At 44.2% G+C, this 21012-nt stretch overlaps 1 protein-coding gene across 2 annotated transcripts in view; it reads left to right on the top strand.

Annotated features, from left to right (window-relative positions):
* Positions 1–16178: 16178 nt before the first annotated feature.
* Positions 16179–21012, top strand: part of LOC149307748 (rho guanine nucleotide exchange factor 16-like) — a 33240-nt gene continuing 28406 nt past the window's right edge. For both annotated transcript variants that reach the window (XM_089534388.1, XM_089534385.1), the window contains exons 1-2: positions 16179–16299; positions 19688–19833. The gene's annotated coding sequence lies outside the window, so the exon portion shown is untranslated. The remainder of the gene's footprint in view (positions 16300–19687; positions 19834–21012) is intronic.

The raw sequence follows: 21012 nt of genomic DNA, 5'->3' as shown, positions 1-21012 counted from the left end.
GCACTAAGTTAGACCATCTCTTTGCACAAAACTCTTCACTTGGTGCCCATGGACTGATATTGCCGTAATGATTTTTTACCCTCCAAGGCTTACTTCTCAGGAAGGCCTAGTTACACAACCAACTTAAATCTGTGTTGCTCCTGTTTCATTGCCTGGGCTTCCTTGAAAGCATTTGAAGGCAGTCTAGATTGGTCAAGGCATGCTAGAAGTCCTTGCAGAACTACATTTCTCAGGACTGCCTTAGGGAGAGGACTACTAATGGACTTGAATAAAGTCTGTATATATGGCCATAGGTAACAATGTGCAGACATGGAGGAATGCCCAAGTGTCACTCCCTTGTCTGTGTCAGGACCCACCTTGCATGGTGTCTTCTCATACACACTGTCAGTTGATTCCATTTTTTAAAATGTTGGACGTTTTCACATTTCTTCAAAACCTGCCCCCAAAGATACCTTTTTAAATAGCTTGCATCTTCAGTCTTGGACCACAAATGGTCCAAGATCTTCAGTTCAGATGGCAATCTCATTCTCCCTGCCCAAGTAAAGGTACAAAGGATACAGGGCCAGCCAAGTTATTTAGCAAACTGAGGCAGGAAATGCTCTTCCCTTCCATTCTCTGTCCTTATAAACACTCCTTCATCCAAAGATTAGCTCCGCAAAGTAGGCACCTGATTCTGCCCGACGGTCAATGAAACAGAAGGTAGCCATATGAAAAACCCACATACTTCTTTGAAAGCCCCTAAATCTCACTATATCTTTAATTTATTGGGTGCTTGAAGGGGAGATCTGCATAGGATCTGCATAGTAGGTGGACTTTCAGCATACTCTAAGCTGAAAGGCCACCTCCATCTTGGGAGACAACGTCTTTTGTGGTCTGTTAACTCATCCGCCCATTGTCTTTATGAAGAAAAATGACATATGTGTGTGTGTGTGTGTGTGTGTGTGTGTGTGTGTGTATATATATATATATATATATTAAGATGAACAGAATACATGCTATTTCCTTTGTCCTGCGTGGATAGGATATCCATATTTTAGCAAATGTATCTGGATCTGCTCATGTTGCTTCAGATACATTTCTACCACTACTGACCCTCCTTCTTTCGCCATCAAATTATGGTTGTCTGGTTTCAGATAACTTGCCCATTTTCAAGACTTACATAGGCAACACATTCTTTGAGCTCTTTTGGATGTCCTGCACCCAGGTTTGTCAGGCCAAGGAGAAAGCAAATCCATCATCCTTCTGGCTAGTCTTGAGTAATTGCAGAGTGAAGGACTGAGAGACAAATCTTTTTCATCCCTTGTTACATGATCCATTTAAGAGCTTCTTTTACCAGGCACTGAACTCACCTGGCACATCTTGGACTTCACCCAGGAGCCATATTATCTCTCTATCATGCTAATGGGCATCCATTCTTCTCCAGCATGAAACACTCATGGATTCCAACTATGTCAATGCCATTTCATTCCATGGGACCCTAGTCTGGTTCTAGAGCAGAGGTCCTCAAACTTTGATCCTCCAGCTGTTTTGGCCTTCAGAAGCCTTTGCCAGTATGGCCAGTGATGAAGAAATCTGGGGGATGAAGTCCAAAACATCTGGAGGACCAGAGGTCGAGAACCACTGTTCTAGAGTTTGGAGAACCGTCATGCACAAAGATCCCTTGACTTCTAAGGAGCATATAACCTGAGAGATGTCAGCCTGTGCCCTCCATATTTATAGAGAACCCCTCTCCCTTCCTCTTTTGCATGTCCACACCACTATATTGAAACCTCTTCATCTCAGATGAGTCAAGAAAAGAAGAGAGAGTTTGCACTGAGCTTCCAAGAGAAAACTCTGGGAGGTGTCTTGAGGTGGGGCAACTTGCATGGACTCCTAATCTCTAGTGTTTGCTTAGGTTAAGGGACTCTGGTGCCCATCGTGTTGGAAGTAGATACTTTGACAATCCTTTGTGGCATTGTGTGTTCCACTTATCCACCCAATGGGGTTTAATGCATCTCCCTACAAGTGCAAAGCACCAGTTCCTTCTTCACTGGAGGACAGGGAGAACGTTTGAAGGCACCACACAGGTCACTTACAGTTCTTTCTTGGCCATCATGCCAACCCATACCAAGGGCACCCGTTCTGCCCTATCTCCCTACAGGACACTACCAACCCCTTGGGTTGCACTTGCCAGCCCTTGCCCAAGAAATGTGCCGTACTGCTTTGGCAGACATGGGACTGATATCCCTTATATATGAACTGATACAAGTCTGTTGTGAGAAGTTGCCCTCTGAGATGAAGGAGAACGTTCCATAGCTTGGCATTTCTGTTTCTACTTCTAAAGCCGAAACAACAATAGCAACCAAACGCATCCCATTCAGGTGAGCTGTGTATTCCCATTGGGGCCAAGGTGTAAGATGTTAATATTAATAACGATTACGGTAATAATAGTTTTAAAAGCCTATTGGGCTGTTTCACGGGGCAATGGAAGCCTTCTTTGATCTGTATATAACTTGTAATTTTTTTTAATGGAGGGGGGAAAGAACATACCTTTTTCTTATTTTATTTCTTCCTTAACAGTATTTTATTATATATATATTTGCATTAGATATCATTATTGTGAAGAAATAATGTTAATATAAATAACTAGTGAAGGACCAAAAATGGTGTAATTGAGGCTGTATGTTGTATGATCAATAACCATGATCAATAATTGATTATTATTTTTTTCATTTTTGTCATCGCTATTAATGTGCCAAATCCCCCCCCCCCCCCCACCGAGTAATAAGAGCATTATTCTGGCTGCGAGTTTCCCAGACAATCATAGATTTTGTTTAACTGGTTTGGCATTTGCGTTTAGAATTAAGCACGCTATTTATTTCTATTTGCCTTTAGAGTTTGGTTCGGCAAAAACCGGTGTTATTTCCTCTACCACTGAGTCTCTGAAGGTGTCATTAAAAGGAACACAGGTGCATGCATGCGCAGGATGCATGCACAACATAAATACCAAATGATGGCTGGCATTCTATTAGTGAGATACCCATGTGCAAGTCATGCTACGCATGCAGGGTGAATTATTTCCCATGCACAACAGACATACTCTGCTGAAAGTAGCAGAAGAGAAGTTGGACATGTGCACTGCAATTGCACACTGTGCATTGCAGCGTCACATTACAGTTGCTCATTGTGGTTGCACCCAGTTGTTGACATGATTTGGGCAATGCTGCTATTCTGCATAGGAGTTGCATAGTGCTGGGGCAGCATTAATTCACATGCGGCTATTTCTGCTATGCTAAGGGGGTGTTGGATGGCAGCCTGTGTCTTGTAGCATTCCCTATCATTGCCTGGACAGTGTTTATTTAAAGTAAGCCGCACAGTATTGCAAGACCTGGATTGTTTTGGAAAAGCCCCTAGAAATACATACACAGTGTACCTCAAATCCCTGGCTGGGGGCTAGTGGCAGTGCAGTTGTTGAATCCGCTCTGCAATTTAGTCCAGACTTTAAAGGAGTGGTTTGTGGTGCTGGACCCTCTACCTAAACTTGGTTCTGCTCTTTAGGTAGAACCCATTTCAAGTTTAAACTGAAACCCAGAACGATGCGCTACAGACATGGAGCACTGCTGCATCTCCTTCTGGCTTTACTGTTCGTACATTAAGGATCTCACTTACAGTGATAGGATGTGGGCTGAGCATGTATGCAGGGAGCGCTTGCACATGTGCACCCATGCAAGGGAGAGTCCACACAGCCATCTTTAGTCCTGATACAGACAGGCCAAAATAAAGCTGCTTCGAGTCACTTTGAAGGTATGCTGTTTAAAAGATACATGCGTCCTAAGAGTCCAGAAGCTGCACCAAAGCCATGATCCAGTCCTAAAGACTGCAGTGCAGCTTTGGTGCAGCTTCCAGACTCTTAGGACGCATGCATCATTGAAACACCATACCTCCAAAGTGACCTGAAGCAGCTTTATTTTGGCCTGTCTGTATAGGGTTGCCTGTTAGAAGGGTCCTAGCCATGCAATATCTCTGTCGGCCTACTTTTTGTCTTTCGTTTTGTTTGTTTTATATTCCCAATACTGCAGGACATTCCTCAACAAAACCAGGTTCCTGCTGGTGGGATGCTATTGCTGGAACACTATTAATGTTGGTAATCTTATTCCAATGCACATATTATCCTAATATGGCCAGTATTTTGCTAACCTTTCAAATGCATTGGGAAGCACTGTCTTTTGTCCCTCATCCCTGTGATGCTAGGAATTCATAGCATGTATGTGTGTTTGTGTGCTTGTGTTGTTTCCAGATCATCATGCTCAGGATTGCAAATTGTTCATGGTTTTAAAGAGGCTATATAGAGGTTGGTCTTCATGACTACAGAAGGTGGATCTAGCCACTAACATGGAGGGACTTCAACTGAGTTAGACAACTCTGTGTGAATTCTGGTCGACAGAATTGACCAGATCGGCACATAAAACCTGTATTATTTGGCATCCCAAATAAACATTTTTGAAGGCTCTTGAACCCTCCTCCATTCCTTGCCACCTTTTCATGGGCTGCATGTAAGGATGCCCCTCCATCAAAGAAATCCGAGTCAGTTTTCGTCAGTTATCGAGTCAAGCCTACATAAATCTGCATCACCTGAAAGCAACTCTACTGAAGAAGAAAAGAGAGGAAAGTACACTCATCCCTCCATATCTGCGGTTTTCAATATTCACAGATTTGATTAATATGTTCTCTCTAGGGATATCTTGGTCCTCCAGTGCAACTCTATGGTCAACTTTAACTAAAGGTCACACTGAAAGACCCAGAGATTCCTAGAGAGAGACTACTCTACTAGGCCTTTGTAGCTCCTCCAGCGCAGTTCTATGGTCAGTGTCTGTCGGACGTTGACCACAGAGTTGCACTGGAGGACCTACATGTGCATTGGTATTATGATGGTTTGAGATGGACCTGCACAGGTCACTTAGCAAGACAGCAATTCATATGATATTGTCGTCCCAAATGCTTTACGGAAAGTCACCATCCATTTTAGTTTCCTGTCCCTTCGAGAACCCAACAAGTGGAACATAGTCTGTTAAATTCTCCTTTCTTTGCACTCATTTAAAAAAAAAAAAGGGGGGGGGACAAATCTGACATTATTTAACGGTTTTAATACGACTTGTTTCCTTCAAACAGAGACTAGTGGGACCAATAAGGATTTCAGGGAGCCACTCATGCCCCTTTTCAGGATGCTCCGTTCCTTTTCCGTCAGTCAGCTTTCCAAAGTCATTGAACGTATTTGGACCAAATGAAACAAGGTTTTTTTTGGGAGGGGAGGGAGTTTGAGACTTTCTTGAGAACTAAATTGATTTGCACTCTTTCTATGTCTCTCTCTCTGTGTGTCTCTGTGTGTCTCTCCCTCTTCCTTTTGCACAAAAGGCATCGCTTTTTGCACAAAGAAATGCTTTTGCGCAGAAAGTTTTGTTGTGTGCAGGGGACACCATTTCTGTGCAAAAATGCACTTAAATATAAGGCCTCATTCCCACTTACAGATAAATCGGTGTGCGATTTGAATCGATGGATCAATTCAACAGCGGAGCGTGGTTCCCAATACGTTTGCCCCGATTGCATTTTCCCCTCCAAAATAATCCACTTGTGGTTCACATTCAAGCATGAAGTAAAATGGACCCGCTCCAGCCGGATGAAGGGCAAATTTGAATCGATTTCGATCCGCTTGTGGTTCACACTTGTGTGGATTCAATTTATCGAAAAGGAAGCGGAAAACATTGGCATCAAAAAGACACGGGTTAAATGTGTGTAGCGCATGGCCCCCCTCTCAGAATGGCTTCAACGACTCAGATTAAGTGGGAACCAGGGTCATTTGAACCGATTCAAACCGATTCATGATCCAGTTTAAAAGGTAGTGGGAATGAGGCCTAAAAATGGCTTGAGATGGACCTTCTCACTAGGTTTCATGTTGACTAGCTTCTCATTGGTTTGTGTCTGTGAAATAACCCATCTGTATATCTCTGTCACCGACTAAAATCAGAGGCACCTGAATAATACCAGGATCAGGAGGATGGGAGAAAAGTGGATAGAGATTCTTAACCAGATCAGCATTTGGCAGATGAGTTTGCTATTAGTATATTAAACCCATTTGTTAAGGGCTGGTTTTTAGGTAGACAATGCAGCATCACACTTAGATGAGAGAGAGAGAGAGGTCAATAGGTTTCATATCGACTAGCTTTTTCCTTGTGTGCATCAAAGATATGAGGAGAGTTTCTGAGATGTTGTCCAACATTGGGCCCACTCTACTCCATGCATATGTCCTGGATCAAAATTCCCATTTTGGTATAAGTAATCGCATATTCATCTTCTGCTTGTCTCACTCTGTCGACCGTCGGATAGTCCTCCTCCTCTCACCAGCCTTGACCAAGAAAGTTGGCTTCAGGGTATCAAGGATCTGAGAGTACATGGTGCGTTTGTTAAAGATAACCCTCCACCTTCCCAAAATGGCAGTCTGGATAGAGGAAGAGGAAGCACTGTTAGGGGAAAATAAAAGGAAGAATACCCAAAATTTCCTTGCAAGATGCCATTTCAGATGCCAGCAACTGAGGGCATCTGGGTGAAGGCGGGATAGTGTCCCATCTAACCAGACTGAATGCCTTTCATGAGCCGATGGTGAAATTGCAACCCATAATTCAGAGCATAATGTGCAGCTTTATGCCAGATTCATCTGGTTCCAGAGGGAATGGCATACCATATGCCACCATACAGATGAAAGGAAGAGAGACATATATTTCCTCTGCTGATCAAACATGCATTCAAGGTGGGCTCAAACCTGAAAATGTAATAGTTTTTTGGGGAGGAGGAATGCCACCATTGCAATCCCCTCATCCACAGATGGATGGACTTATCGGACCTTTCTCTTGGCTAGGCATCTGACTGAGGATGGGGCTGGTCTCATTTGGCCTTTCTGAAAGACTAGCTAGTTCATGGCAATCTGTTTCTTGTGTTGGTACCAAGGGCAAAGAGACTTTATCCCCATTTTTGTAGGCTTTCTAAAAATATCACCCAGGAGGTGTGATGTGCCATGACCAAAAGCTTGGGGAGCAATGGGACAGCAAGAAATATAGTTGGGGAAATGCTCATACTCCTTGCAATTCTTTGAAGTTATCACTAGGTTCTGGAAGCAGGAAGAGATATGATAGACTGGCCTTGAGCAAAAACATTCACATGTTGATGGTACTTTCCTCTCTTCTTCATTCATGCTACCAGTTTCCCATTCCTATGGCTATATCCTCCAATTGTCAGGCTTCCAATGGTCACCAAAGGTGGCTGCATGCAAATCTGCACCCGTACGAAGCAATTCCACAAATGTGTTGTACCCAAATAAATTGTGAATCTGTGGAGCATCAAAGCAGATGGGTTCCTCTCAAACCAAACAAGAGTCCTTAGCACTTCTCAAGTCAGTAAAGGAGCCAGCCCGCAAGCCAAAAGGGATGACCGCTTCAAAAGTGAGAATGTATCCTTAACAGTAAATGCGAGGAAGAGCTGCAATTGACAAAATGTGTTTCTAGTAAAGGAAAAGAAAGAGTCCCTTTGTATTTAAACCTCCATCACACGACAAATCAGCACTTAGGGAGGGGATATAACTCGGCAGTAGAGCACATTGCTTTCCATGCAAAGGGTTCTTGGTTAATTCTTGAGCATCTCCAAGTAGGACTGAGAATAATTCATCCTGGAAGTCCAAGGGACCTTGTGCCCGCTCAATTCAAAATTGAGGTCAGGAGGATGTGACCCTCCAAATGCTGTTGTATCACAACTTCCATCACCTCTCACCACCAAAAGCAATGCTAGGGAGAGATGGAAGCTATGGTCCAATCGTATCTGGAAAAATCACTCGTTGAGAACCATTGGTATAGACCAGTGTTTCCCAAACTTTGGTCCTTCTGATGTATTAGACTTCAGCTCCCAAAATACCTGACCATTGACCAAGCTGGCTGGGGCTTCTGGGAAATGAAGTCTTCAATGAAGTCCACAGTTTGGGAACCATTGATGTATACAATAGACTTACAATCATAGAATCTTAGAATTGGAAGGGGCTGCAAGGGCCATGCAAAAATACACAACTCAGGCCCCATTCCCACTTACAGATAAATCAGCGCGCGATCCGAATCGATGGATCGATTCAACAGCAGAGCATGGTTCCCACTACGTTTGCCCCGATTGCATTATTTCCCTGTAAAATAACCCTCTTGTGGTTCACATTCACGAACGAATCGGTTCAAAATGGACCCGCTCCATCCGGCTGAAGGGCAAATTTCAATCGATTCCGATCCACATCTGGTTCACACTTGCGTGGAATCGGTGTATCCAAAAAGAAGCTGAAAAAATCAGCGCCAAAAAGACGCGGGTTAAATGAGTCTAGCGCATGGGTCTAGTGCTTCAGCCATTCAGTTCAAGTGGGAACCAAGGTCAGTTGAATCCGTGTAAAACAATTTGCGATCTGGTTTAAAAGGTAGTGGGATTCAGGTCTAAACCTCCCCTGAAAGTGAGTTCACCACTTTCCAAGGCAACCTGTTTCACTATCAATTTGTCCCTCAACTTTCTGAAGGTTAGGTGGAATATTGTTTCTTGTCATTTGAATTCATTGGTCTGTGTTTTAGTCTCTGGAGTGGCATAAAATAAGATGGCGGCACCTTCTGCCCATTCAGTCATTCCGTTTTGAGATGTTGTGAGCATGCAACGGAGAAGGCGAAGGCAAGTGTCGCGGCACACATCGCCTTTGCCCTTGCATTTTGGGTGACAAATCCCATTGGGGAATAAAAAGCACTTATTCGGTAACATGATCTCCAGGTGGTTCTCTGGCGTAAAGCCCTGGGCTTTGCAAAATGAAGGTTGCGGAGGAAAGTCCTCTCAATGAGCTTTTGGCAAACCGAGACATTTCTGGCCAACTGTGTCCTTGTACAAATGAAAGCTGTAAGCGAAATGAAAGCAAACGAAATGCAGCATTAGAAGCACTGGAATGAGTTTCTCTCCAAATGTACTGCAAGCTACTGACTTAAACCTTCATTGTTTTAATATGCTGTTTTATTTTATTTTTGGATCTTTTTATTTGTTTTGTCGTGGTCGGAGGGGGGGGGCGGGGCGGGGAAAATGTATCACGATGTAGAAACTTACACACACACACAAATATGAAGGAACGGTGTCAACTGTGTGCACCTCTGCTGATAATGATATGTGGGCAAAACAAAGAATCATTTCTCTTCTGTAACGGTCAGTAGTGACATTCACAAAGCCATGGAAAACTATTTTTTTCCTTTATATTTAACAGAAACTGTGATTAAAAGGTTTTGTTTCTCCCGAAATCAAAGTCTTTATCTCTTTCCTGCGTGTCTTTCCTGGTTCCTCCGTCCTTAAAAGTCAAAATGGCAGCTTGAGTGGGGAGATGGGATTGTCCCATTCGGAGAAGAACGGACAATCCTAAAGCCATTTTTTAAAGGGAGCATCTCTTACTCCGGAACCCAAGGTTGCAACCTTGGACACACTTTCTTGGGAGTAAGTCCCGCTGACCTTTAGAAAAGAGATCTTGCGGCACCTTTGAGACTAACTGAAAGAAAGAAGTTGGCAGCATGAGCTTTCATAGACTTAAGTCTACTTCCTCAGTTGCATGGATGAAGTAGGCTCAGGTCTACAAAACCTCATGCTATCAGCTTCTTTCTTTCAGTTAGATTTGAATCTGGGATAGCTCCTGTTGCCTACTTCTTTCTTGCACTTAATCTCAAAGGTGCCACAAGATCCCTTTGCAGACTGATTTTCCAGATGAACATGGCTTTTCTGAAGTATGAATTCAAAGACATAGGCCTGTTACAGACTGCCAAAATAAAGCTGCTTCGGGTCTCTTTGGAGGTATGCTGTTTAAATGATGCATGCACCCTAAGAATCCGGAAGCTGCACCAAAGCTGCACTCCAGTGCTTAGGAATGGAGTGTGGCTTTGGCGCGACCTCCAGACTCTTAGGACACATGCATCATTTAAATAGCATACCTCCAAAGAGACCCGAAGCAGCTTTATTTTGGCAGTCTGTAACAAGCCATAGCTTTGTTAGTCTGGAGAATCAGTATGCAAAAGGATCTTGTAACACCTTTGATTCAAATTGAAATAAAGAAGTTGATAGCATGCGTAGGCTCAAGTCTACGAAAGCTCATGCTGCCAACTTCTTTCTTTCAGTCCGTCTCAAAGGTGCTACAAGATCCCTTTGCACACTGATTTTTGAGACTAATAAATCTATGTCTTTGAATTCATACTTCAGAAAAGCCATGTTAGTCTGGAAAAGCAATATATGAGAATAACTGAGCGAAAGAAGTTGGTAGCATGAGCTTTTGTAGAATTGAGCCTACGCATGCTATCAACTTCTTTGTTTCAGTTAGTCTCAAAGGTGCAACAAGATCCCTTTACATATTGATTCTCCAGACTAACAGAGCTATGTCTTTGAATTCATACTTCAGAAAAGCCATGTTAGTCTGCAAAACCAGTCTGCAAAGGGATCTTGTGGCACCTTTGAGACTAACGGCAAGAAAGAAGTTGGTAGCATGAGCTTTCGTAGATCTGAGCCTACTTCTTAAGGAGCATGCTGCAAACTTCTTTCTTTCAGTTCGTCTCAAAGGTGCTACAAGACCCTTTTGCTTGCTGATTTTCCAGATGAACATGGCTTTTCTGAAGTATGAATTCAAAGACATGGCTGTGTTAGTCTCAAAAATCAATATTTAAAAGGGATCTTGTAGCACCTTTGAGAATAACTGAGAGAAAGAAGTTGGTAGCATGAGCTTTCGTAGAATTGAGCCTACGCATGCTATCAACTTCTATGTTTCAGTTAGTCTCAAAGGTGCTACAAGATCCCATTGCATATTGATTCTCCAGACTAACAAAGCTATGTCTTTGAATTCATACTTCAGAAAAGCCATGTTAGTTTGCAAAACCAGTCTGCAAAGGGATCTTGTAACACCTTTCAGATGAACGGAAAGAAAGAAGTTGGCAGCATGAGCTTTCATAGACTTCAGCCAACTTCTCCAAAACATGAGCCTTCTTTCTTTCCATTAGTCTCAAAGGTGCTACAAAAACGTTTTCAGAGAAGTCATATATAAGGAGATACTATCTAGTTTAATACTGATTCCTTCTCTTTAAGGAATGAATTATAGAAAGCCCCGAACCCACGCACTTAAGTCATTTTACTCTGGACTTAATACCTTAACGGAGTGAGTAAGCTCTTGAGATGTTAGTATGTATTATGTTGCTTCTGGTAAGGCAACCTAGCTATATTTTGGGTCCGTCTTACTCATTTGTGGGTCCCTACACATTACACAACAGCACCATTGAGTAAACTCCAAGTCACCAGATTCTTTGCAGGGAAACCCACTACGTTTCAATGGATATTGTTGTCTCCGCTGTCTTTTCAGAGCGTCAAAATGCAATTTTTTTTCTATGCCCGTTGCCTGCCTAAAAAAAAGATGTAAATTTTAATGTGTGATTTTTAAAAAATATACTTATATTATATAATATATATATATATATATATATGTATGTATATATATGTATAAAAATGGTAGCAAGGATTATGATTTGTGTATCTGTCCTCATTCCTCTCCGTCCCGATTCCCTTCCGTTGTTACAATATAGGATATTTTTATTTCTTTTTAGAACTTGTATAGTCTTATTTTTTCGTTTTGTTTCATTTTTAAATCGATTGTAAAACGTCTGGGATTTTTCAAATCGTGTTTTTAAAGACATCGTGGAAAGAGAAAGGCGCTAGTCCTTTCGCGTTCCGGATTGTATATCGCTTCTATTCTGTGTTTATAAGTAAAAGGAGACGACGACGACAACAACAACAAACAACAAAACCTGAGCATGACTTGTATTTAGCGGTCATTTATCGTGTCCGTTTGTGAACTTTTTATCCGAAAGGAAAGAAAATTCGGTAGACGCACTTATGTATATGTGATTAGAGGTTTTCGTTATTTTCGGACGTCGTTTCGAAACGGGGGATTTTTAAATTTATTTTATTATTTTTATTATTATTATTTTACTTTCCGCATTTTGGGGCTAGAAGCCTCCGAAACTGCCAAGGAAAATTTCAAATAAGTGGCAGTTATTAATTAATATTGAAACCGCTTTGTATTGAGAGAATAAATGAACTTGTGGAGAATGAGAGCGAGTGCGAGCGAGTGAATGAACGAACGAGCGAACGAACGAACGAAAGAGAAAAGACACGTAGAATATAATGAAAACCAATGGCGATTTTGCAAAAATTTCACTTCGATGCTTGTGATAAAAAAAGATCCGATGTAGAGAAATCCCTTTTAAAAAAGAAAATGATGACTAGAAAGCGCTGATTTTTTGAGGTTAATGCTGTAGAATAGGAATGTATACCAAATGTAATCTTTCCAATGCTACGACGGATTTATACATGAGATTGATATGCAATAAAACCTGTGTGCTTTTTTAACAGCTAGTCCTCCTCTTCATTATTATTATTATTATTATTATTATTATTATTATTATTATTTCTCATGGTTTGAAAGTGGGAATGCTATTTATTTACGGATGTGTTTCGAATCCGGTGTTTCTCGAAAAGCAGTTGTCTTAAAATCATGTAGAAAAAACTTTTAGTGCATTTTTTGGGGAGAGAAACTTATAGTAAAGCATCTTGAAAAGAAAGGGAGTTGATTGAATGTTAGTCTTTTTTATGTTTAGATTTTAAGTATAGGATATGCGTTGTATGTTTTGTCATGTTTATTTTTTATATGTGAGTACTGAATATATGTTGAATATTAATATCAGATACATTTAGTGGAGTGGAAGCCAGGCAGAGACATAGGCGCATTACATACCAATGGATTGCAGCGGTCTCCCGCCGCCGCCGCTTGCAGCATCCGGGAGCCACAGCGGCCAAACCGCGCGGCTCCCGGACACTCCGAGGAAGGAGCGCGAAAATTGCGCTCCTTCCTGGGCCCTGGAAAAGACGTCGCAAGGCGCTAGTCGCGCACTCACGGCATCACTTGTGGGGCGCGATGTGCGGACGCACAGCGTCCGCTACGTCAAAATGGCGGCGGCCATGTGGAACGGCCGCCGCCATTTGTTACGGACTCTTTCCGTAATAGAAGTAGGGGCGTTGAGAAGAGACGTCCCTTTTTCAAACTGGGACGTCCTGAGGACATCCGAAATGGCGGTATGTAACCCGCCATACATATGCCATGTATAATACATACAGTTGGGTACCAGGTCTATGGAAGAGGAAGCTACAGCTTCCCTCACATGGTCAGACTCTAGTTTCTATCACCCACAGCCTTCATGACTAATGCTTGGGGATGACTGGAGATGCAATCCAACAACATTTTTATAGAATCCTAGAGTTGGAAAAGACCCAAGGGCCATCTAGCCCAACCCCATTCTGCCATGCAGGCACTCTCAATCAAAGTATCCCCGACAGATGGCCATCTATACTCTGCTTAAAGACCTCCAAAGAAGGTCTAGGTCCCAGTCTTTCTGTTGGACTTGATGGCCCTTGAGGTCTCTTCCAACTCTATGGTTCTGTGATGAAGAACGCTGATCAACCTAGACATCTTGTGATGTGATGCGGCAGCTAACGAGGCCAATGCGATTCTAGGCTGCATCAATAAAAGTACAGTGTCTAGATCGAAGGAAGTAATAGCACCACTCTATTCTGCTTTGGTCAGGGCTCACCTAGAATACTATGCCCAGTTCAAATCAATTCAGAAAGGATGTTGAAAAGCTGGAGCATGTCCAAAAGAGGGTCACCGAAAGAGTCTGGAAACCATGCCCTGTGAGGAACAACTTACAGAACCGGGTACATTTCTCTGGGAGAAGAAAAGATTAGGAGGTTAATGGTTTGAGCATTAGGCTAGGACACTGGGAGACTAAGGTTCGAATCCCAGTTCAGCCATGGAAACCCACTCGGTGACCACAGGCAAGTGACACTCTCTCAGCCTCAGAGGATGGAAATGGCAAACCACCTCAGAAGAAACGTGCTTCAACAAAACCCCACAATAGGTCCGCCTTAGGGTCACCATACGTCGGAAACAACAGCAACAACAAGGATCTGAAGTGTTTGGATGCTTGGCCGGCTTTTGCCCTTGGCTTCAGTTTCTTGCTTGGACGTTGGCCGAGATGCATTTGGGAGAACAAGCATCCCAACGGTGAACAGAGGTACCCTTTTAAGACTCTCCATCCTCTCCAGTTTCCAATGTCGGAGAAGACACAACGGCTCTCCGGACGGATTTTGGATCTTGAAGTGAACGCAGTTTCCGAATGGGAAGCAGCGCGAGACAGATGGATGCAGCCATTACGGAGATGAGTTTGGGGCATCTGCCAAACCGAAAAAGGTCCTTAAAGAAAAGGGCCATTGTTGGGAGGATGAGAACCCCGCATGCCATTCATTCATATCCAGGCTGGGAAAAGAAACATACATATATATATATATATATAATCTACCATCGGATCAGATGAACCCTTATTGTCAGCCTTACTTCCTTCCTTTGCCAGCATGGAAGAGCATGAAGAAACGCCGAACATAAAGAAAACAAGAATAATGACCACAGAGGACTGCGCCAGGCCCATCGCTATGTCTTATTTTCAGGGTACGGTTTATGTTGCGCCAATGCTTAGACATCCTGCTACGGCTTATTTTATGGGTATGTCTTATTTTTGGGGAAATGGGGTAAATAGATGTACTAAATGTCCCCTCTTTCATGCCCGGCATCCATAGTTTTTAGTGGGTTTTTCAAGCCATGTTCTAGAAGAGTTGATTCCCGAAGATCCTGGAGAAACGTCAGGAATAAACTCTTGGAGAACATGGCAACGCAGCCCAAAAACCCCACCAAAAAAGCACTGTAGTTAGTCTTTCGTGGCAAACGCTACAACAGGTTGAAATATTTATTGCTCCTTTGCATTCTCAAGGCTTAGCCAAGTCTTTTTATTTCATCTTTTTAATGCCTCCCCCTGCCCCCCCTCCAACTTTTCTTTTCCTTCCAGGATCAGAGCAATGGACCTCAGCATCCAGCAGAGGTCAGGCTGCGACAGCAGAAGGAAGATTGGATGCTATATAATGCAAATCAGGGTAATTTATTGATATCCCTGTTTAAATACTTGAAGTGATGTCATATTGAGGAGGGAGCAAGCTTGTTTTCTGCTGCTCCAGAGAATAAGACCTAGAGCAATGGATGCAAGCTACAGGAAAAGAGATTCCAGCTCAACATTAGGAGGAATGTCCTGAAAATAAGGGCTGTTCGACACTGGAACACACTCCCTCAATGGAGTGTAGTGGAGGTCTTTAAACAGAGGCTGGATGGCCATCTGTCAATGGGGATGCTTTGGATTGAGAGTTCCTGCATGGCAGAATGGGGTTGGACTGGATGGCCCTTAGGGTCTCTTCCAACTCTATGATTCTGATTCTTCATTGGAGGTTTTTGAACGGAGGCTGGATGGCCATCTGTTGGGAGTGTTTTGATGGTGTCTTCTGCATGGCAAAAGGGTGGCCCTTGGCATCTCTTCTAAGTGAAGGATTCTATGGTTGTCCTCTATCCTCCTCCATGGCCAAAGGGGTTTGGGTTGGATGACCCTTGGGTCTCTTCTAAGCGTAGCAACCTCTGATTCTCTGCATTCCTGCATAGCAAAAGGGGTTGGGTTGGGTTGGGATGGATGGCCCTTGGGGTCTCTTCCATCTCTAGCATTCTCTGCATTCCTGCATGCCAGGAGGAGGGCTGGGTTGGGTTGGGTGGCCCTTGGGGTCCCTTCCAACTCAAGGAGCCTACAATTCTAAGAGTTGCCTTCTACCTTCTAGCATGGCTGAAGAGGGTTGGGTTGGGTGGCCCCTGGGGTCCCTTCCCACTCTAGGATTCCAAGTCACACTCTTTCAGCCTCAGAGGATGGCAATGAAGAAACTTGCCATGAAAAGCCTAACTCAGAAAGGACCTGAAGGCACCCAGCAGCAGCAGCAGCAGCAGCAGCAGCAGCAGCAGCAGCAGCAGCCACAACTTTCAGAGGGGGCGGGGCCATGCTTGGTGACGTCACTGCAGCCCAGGTGAGGCCGCTCAGGTGTGGGGCGGCAAGGGCCACTAGGTGGCGCCCTTGGGGCTCCGGGGAAGAAAGGAGGGCGCCTTGGAGGAGGGCTTCCCCCGAAAGAGGGAGAGGAGGGCGGCCAAGGGAGACGGCTTCGCCCGGGCTGAAGGGACCGAGGAGAGAGAGAAGGAAGAAGAGGAGGAGGTAAGGCGGTTGCCTCCCCGCCCGGCTGGAAGCTCTGCAGTCCTGGGAAGAAACGCTACGGAGCACGGTGAGCCTGCCTCCCTTGCCTTTCTTTCTTTCTTTCTTTCTTTCTTTCTTTCTTTCTTTCTTTCTTTCTTCCCTCCCTCTCCACCTCTGTCTTTCTTTCTTTGCTTCTTCCCTTCCTTCCTTCCTTCCTTTCTCCCTTCCCTCCCCCTCTCTCTCCCTCTCTCTCTCTCTCTCCTTCTTTCTTTCTTTCTTTCTTTCTTTCTTTCCCTTTCCTTTCCTTTTCTTTCCTTCCCTTGACTTTTTCTTGTGCCTCTTTTTCTTGTCTAGGTCTCTGTCCATGTGTATAGGTCTTCTGCATACTGTGTGTGGCCCAAACCTTGGTTCGGTTTGTGGGTGATCAGGACATCCAAGAGTGGCAATGGTCATTCCTTGTCTTTTTCCATCACGAATTGGCTGTTTGGGTGGATGTTGTCCAGATGGTTCAGAAAGACAGTCCGATCTTCCTCTCCGTGGCTCCAAATGGTGAAAGTGCCATCTGCGTATCGGAACCACGTTGTGGGCTTTTTCCGGTGCTGTTTCCAGGCCTTGCTTTCCGAAGTGTCCCATGGAAAAGTTGGCTTTCACGGGGGTTCGGGGGCTTCCCAAGGCTACCCCATCTCTCTATTCGTAGAATCCAAGTAGATTGTAGGGTGGCAATGTTCAAACAGGGCTGTGACATCTTCCAGAAACAACTGTCGGAAGCCTTTGACTTCCCATGGCCTGCAAATTGCTTTTGACTTATGGCGACCCAAAGGCAAACCTATCATAGGATTTTCTTGGCATGATTCTTCAGTCCTCTGAAGCTGAGAGAGCGTGACTTGCCCAAGGTCACCCAGTGGGTTTATATGGCTGAGCCGAAATTCAAACCCTGGTCTCTTGAGTCACAGCCCAGTGCTCAAACCACAACATCACACTGGATCTCCAAAATTATATGTTGTTATACAGATATTCATTCTTATTCGCTCTTAGTCTTGCACTGACTTCTTTGCTTACCCTCTCAAAACTTTTTCCATGTTGTTCCCACTGTAAATTTCCCCCGTTATTTAGATACCCCTAATTGACTTTTTATTGCCTCTGTTTTTATTGCCGTTTTGTTATCCTGGGTTTGGAATTTCTCCATGCTCCTCAGATTCAGCTTTCCTGCTGGTGTGAAAATGCAAAGCAAGGCACTATGCGTGTGCCTGGTATCTGTGCGAGAATTTGCATAGAAATCAGTTACACTTATCCTTCCATATTTGCGGCTTTGATATTTGCGGCTTTGACTATTCACAGATTTGATTAATATGTTCTCTCTAGGAATATCTAGGTCCTCCGGTGCAACTCTATGGTCAACTTGAACTAAAAGTTGCACTTAAAGACCTAGAGATTCCTAGAGAGAATACTCTACTAGGCCTTTGTAGCTCCTCCAGCACAACTCTATGGTCAGTGTCTATGAGACATGTTGGCTGTATAGCAAAATACAATACTATCCAAAATCCACAAAATGGTGATACCTTTATCCAGCCACCCATCATCTGCAAAATACATGATGCAAGCTTTGGAAGCGCCACTGAAACTTGCCAAGAAAACCCCACAATAGAGATTTGCCTTCGGGTCGCCATAAATTGGAAATGACTTGAATGCGCGCATACAGGAACACATTCTAGAAGAGGGCATGCATGGCTGGATGGAAGCCTGAAGGCAAACACTGTGACAAGCCCAACTTGTTACACAGATTCTCTTTAACTGGTTCGACTGTATCTCTTCTCTCCACCTTGAAACTTCCTGCAATGCTCCACCTCTTCTTCAAGGTCCGGTGAAGAATTGTCAACCATTTATTCTTATCTATTTTATTGTTTTACATCAGTGTTGCAAGACCACACAGAAAGCCTCAGAGCTGAGCATGGCTTGGGATCTGAGCCTCCAGTTTCTTTGAAGCCAGCCTTCAGTTAGGCTATGTTGCCTATATTGTGGGCCTGGATTAAGCTGTTGCTCACAGGTCATTGTACCAGATGCTTCCACCGAATGAAGCTCAGGGTGAGGACATTATGCCAGTGGTGGCACCAATGGCTATGGGATGCTCGGCTAGTAGTGGAATAGGCTGCTGTCCTTCTATGGAGGTTTTTAAACAGAGGCTGGATGGCCATCTGTCAGGGATGCTTTGATTGTGAGTTCCTGCGTGGCAGAATGGGGTTGGACTGGATGTCCCTTGGGGTCTCTTCCAACTCTTATGTGTCTAGTAGAATCTGCATGGTCTTCTGGTGAGGGCCCCACTAGATGCCCCAGCTTACACCACTACAGCATTTATATCCTTTGCACCAATGCCCTCCGCCGCCGCCCCCATTTCTGGTGCATTTGTTGTTGTTGCTGTTGTGTGCCTTCAAGTCATTTCTGACTTAACGGCGGTCCTAAGATCATGGGATTTTCTAGGCATATTTTGTTCAGAGGAGGTTTGCCATTGCCTTCCCCTGCAGCTGAGAGAGTGTGACTTGCCCAAGGTCCCCCATTTGGTTTCCATGGCTGAGCAGAGGATCAGACTCTGGTCTCCGACACAAGTCACACTCTCTCGGCCTCAGGGGAAGGCAGTGGCAAACCTCCTCTGAACAAATCATGCAAAGAAAACCTCATTATAGGTTTGCCTTAGGGACGCCATAAATTGGGAAACAACTTGAAGGCGTACAATAGCAAACATCCCATGTGCTACTCCTTTGAGATTAACTGCGATAGAGAAGTTGGCAACATGAGCTTTCGTAGTGTAAAACAAGGTTTCTTTGAGTGCAAGGAAGAGAGCCAGTGTGGCGCAGCAGTTTGAGTTTTGGACTATGACTCTGGAGACTAGGGCCTGTTACAGACTGCCAAAATAAAGCTGCTTGCGGTCTCTTTGGAGGTATGCTCTTTAAATGATGCATGGGGTCCTAAGAGTCCGGAGGTCACACCAAAGCCACACTCCATTCCAAAGCACTGAGTGCAGCTTTGGTGCAGCTTCCGGATTCTTAGGATGCATGCATCATTTAAACAGCATGCCTCCAAAGAGACCCGAAGCAGCTTTATTTTGGCAGTCTGTAACAGGCCTAGAGTTCGATTCCCAGCTCGGCCACAAAACCCACTGAGTGATCTTAGACAAAGCACACTCTCTCAGCCTCAGGGGAAGGTAATGGCAACCCTCCTGTGAACAAATCTTGCCATGAAAACCCCATGATAGGTTTGCTTTAGGGTCACCATAAGTCAGAGATGACTCGAAGGCACACAACACAGGCATACAAGTGATCCTCACTGATGCTGGTGTGTAAGGTGTGTTTTGCTACCTCAGTGTGTATGGTGGGAGGGCAGGCGAGTATATGGAAAGTAAACAGGGCTGTGGAGGGTGGAGTTTCCATGCATTGCAGTCTGTTTGATGCCACTGTTGTCTCTTCTGGCTGTTTGAATTGCAGGGCGGCTTCTTAAAGACTTCTAGATGTTGCATCCTGGTTGCAGAGGAAGCAGAGTTTGGGAAAGGCACTTGCTTGGACAACAACTCACAGATGCCGCACCAGTGACCATGCTGACTGGGACATTGTGGGAGCTGTAATCCCAAAAGGTAATGTTTCTATACCTGGTAGGTAGAGGTTTTTGTGGATTTTGGATGTTATTGTACTTTGCCATATGGCTAGCATGTGGCCATGTTCTGGAAGAGTTTATTCCTGACAGTTCACCAGCATCTGTGGCTGGCATCCTCAGAGAATGCTGGCATAGAGGTGAGTGGTGTGTGTGTGTGTGTGTGTGTCACACATACACATATACAGTCCTCCCTCTGTTCTCGCAGGTTTTGAACCTGTGTCCCTCGCTTATGCGCGAGGGACAAACGGAGGGGGAAATAATGGGGTGCATGACTGAGGTGCGCACATGTGCACTCCTGCAACCATACACCTATATTCATGCCTATGGGGCTTCAATATATTCAAAACTCCGAATCTATCCCTCGCGTAAACAGAGGATCAACTGTATATACACAAACACACTGTGTGCCTTTGGTTGAGATATACCCCAGTATTCTCTGAAGATGCCAGCCACAGATGTTGGCGAAACGTCAGGAATAAACTCTTTCAGAACATGGTCACATAGCCTGAAAACCTCACCAAAGGCTATGTATTCCGGCCATGAAAGCCTTCGACTTCACCCCGGATATGTTTCCTGGATGTGAAGATACTACATGCTGCAAACAAGAGGGAGCCAATGTGTTGGGACTTTACCATTTGAGATATGTCCATCCAAAGTAAAACTTTTTTTTAATGGGACTGCAATTGGCTTGTTTTACCTACAGCCCCTAAAAAAGCTCATGCTGCCAAGTTAGTCTCAAAGGTGCTACAAGGTCTCTCTAGGCACAGCACCTAAAATGTTTCTAATGCAAAAAGCATGGAGGCTTCCAGAGAGTTTCAGTGTCCTCTGCCTAACAAAGGGGTTTATGGCCTCAAAAAGGATTGAGACATCCTGGGTCTCATTGGAAATCCTTTTTTGTTTTGCTAATGGACTTTACATTTCCTGGACTCTAAAATGCTTTGTCTCCCAAGTACCCCATGGCCAGAAGAAGGAGTGGCTGCATCCATAGATGTCCTTCTGCATTCAAAGGAATAGCACCAAAATGCAGCCCTGTGGTTAACATCAGCTCCGGCCTTATCTTTAGCACCAATCCCTGATGAAGGAGCAAGCATGGCATAGGGCTTGGCCAGTGGGTTTTATGGTCGAAACCATCTAGATGGTTTTGGGATTACAGCTCCCA

This window comes from Sceloporus occidentalis, unplaced genomic scaffold (assembly GCF_023333645.1).
Source record: "Sceloporus occidentalis isolate IW3139 unplaced genomic scaffold, rSceOcc1.0.p SCAF_8, whole genome shotgun sequence".
NCBI lineage: Eukaryota > Metazoa > Chordata > Lepidosauria > Squamata > Phrynosomatidae > Sceloporus > Sceloporus occidentalis.
Note: the sequence above shows the minus strand (reverse complement) of the source record. Positions and strands in the feature narration are given on the sequence as shown.